Source organism: Oncorhynchus nerka, unplaced genomic scaffold (genome assembly GCF_034236695.1).
Source record: "Oncorhynchus nerka isolate Pitt River unplaced genomic scaffold, Oner_Uvic_2.0 unplaced_scaffold_10866, whole genome shotgun sequence".
Classification (NCBI taxonomy): domain Eukaryota; kingdom Metazoa; phylum Chordata; class Actinopteri; order Salmoniformes; family Salmonidae; genus Oncorhynchus; species Oncorhynchus nerka.
Window position 1 is genome coordinate 1 of NW_027030468.1, and position 2,224 is coordinate 2,224.

The 2,224-nt window shown below is 42.3% G+C and overlaps 1 long non-coding RNA gene across 1 annotated transcript; it reads left to right on the forward strand.

The window, feature by feature from the left end:
- Window positions 1-118: 118 nt before the first annotated feature.
- LOC135565900 (uncharacterized) lies at window positions 119-1,988 on the forward strand. The gene is made up of 2 exons (XR_010461874.1): window positions 119-279; window positions 1,248-1,988. It is a non-coding gene; the product is annotated as an uncharacterized LOC135565900 (long non-coding RNA).
- The last annotated feature ends 236 nt before the right edge of the window (window positions 1,989-2,224 follow it).

A 2,224-nucleotide genomic window follows, 5' to 3' on the forward strand; every position in this document is an offset into this window, starting at 1 on the left:
CATCCCCGACCATGAGCTCAACAGAAGCTGCTGCCCTCCTGCTAAAAAAGAGGTCTGCTGGAAGGAGAAAGAAAGGTATTTGGCTGAACGTTGTCGTGAAAGAGAATGAAGAGGAGGATGTCACAGTAAACGAAAGAAGTAGAGGGTGAGGCTGTTACACAGAAAGAAGAGGAAGAAAACGATTATACTTTTTTTCGGAGTGAATGAAGGAGAGATAACTGTCATATTGAAGGAGGAGGAAGGAAGAAGAGGAGGAGACAGAAGATCTGAGTCACACCAGTAAGTCCTGTCTTGAAAATAGTTGTTGAACTGATACGTGGTTTTTAAAACGGCATTCTACTCTAGTTCTGAGCTTAAATGCCGTTTTTTAATGTGGAATTGATAGTTACACTGTAAGATGTGAATACCATCAAGAAGCTGGCCAACAACAAAACTTTAACATTGGATTTGCACCAAAATCACAACTTAAATGTCTCACGGAATGGACTTGCCTTCATTCAATACTGCAATTCCACTGTACTAAACTGCAGGCGATTTCCAGCCCATCGTTGACTGCGGTCATGATCCGACAGTCGCAAAACGCGGTCAGGCCATCTGCTCTTCGGTTTCTTCCTGAATTTGCGTGCGCGAAATACACTTTACGGAATGGCGTTTTTTCAGGTAGGGAAACTGAGTTGAATGGACTCTCATGCACAGGTTGTCGAGATGATGGCTACAAATCATTCCAAGCAAACCGTTTGAAGCACACCTATTCAATCTGCCATAATAAAAATGATACCAAATCGTTTATTTAATTTTCGTGTTATCATATGTCAAGCGTACTTTATACAACATTGCTAGAGTGTCAAGACAACGTGGAGATAATGAGTAGAGGCAAATAAATATAATATACAATGGTGTGTAATCTGGTGTAGTGACGCTACAAACATACAATGACATATCCTGGGAGACACCAGGTGTTTCCCATGGGCTGACGACCTCCCAACTCCGCCCACCAGCATCCTAATAAGGAAATAACAGAGAGAATACGGCAGACAGAGTGGGAGGGTCGTCACACCATTCTATAGGCCTCTCTGACTAAGAACCACACAGAGACCTGCATTTTGTAGTGGCTTTAATAACACTTGTGAAAAGTGACTTCAGGTGATTGAGGGATCTAGTCTAGATTATACATCATAGGAAGTTTTATCGTGTGGAGGTTTCATTCAGGTCTCTGTTTAATTAAATCATCTGTTTGTCTTTGACAGGAGAGAGACCAGACTCTCCTTCTGACAGCAGGAAGAGTCCTTCAGGGAAACCAGACCCCGAGATGTCCAAACCAGCAGGACGACATCACTGCTCCCAGTGTGGAAAGAGTTTTACTCAGTTAGGGAGCCTGAGAACACATAAGAGAATACACACTGGAGAGAAGCCTTACCACTGTTCCCAATGTGGAATGTCGTTTACCCAGTTAGGGAGCCTGCAAACACATGAGAGGGGACACACAGGGGAAAAGCTTTTCCAATGTTCCCATTGTGGAAAGAGTTTTGGCCAGGTAGGAAACCTGAACAAGCATGAGAGGACACACACAGGTAAGAAGATGTACCGCTGCTCCCAGTGTGGAGAGAGATTTACCCGGTTAAGGTACCTGAAAGAGCATGAAGGAATACATACAAATACACAGGAGGAGAAGACATACCACTGCTCTCATTGTGGAAAGACATTTTCCCAGTCAGAGAACCTGAAAACACATGAGAGAATCGAGAGGCTGTGTTCTGACTTGTGTTTTTGACTGAGAATGTGTGTGTTTGTTTGGGCTGTCAGACTTGAGTTCACTTTGTGTAATGTTAGTGCACTATTTTTAATTGTGATTAATCCATTGTCTGAAAGGGTTGAAAACACACTGAAAACATCCAGAATACATCCTATATACAGCTAGAATCTACAATGCCATGTAAACACAAGATGACATTGAGGTTAAATAAAGTGTGATTTATCAATGGAACATATTTTGACACGTCCACTGTGTGTCTCTGTAGAGTCATAATATCCATAACAACTAGAGGTCAAACAGGGAGATGGTTCCATTCATTTTCCCCACAGGGCTGTGTTTTGTTTAGACTCACCCTGGTGTGATGTTTTGATAACCATGTAAACCTCTCTGGGACAAGGTGACTGAGGACACAGTGTGTTGTCAATTTATTGTCATGTTTTTAAAATGGTATAACTGCCTTTATTTTAGCTG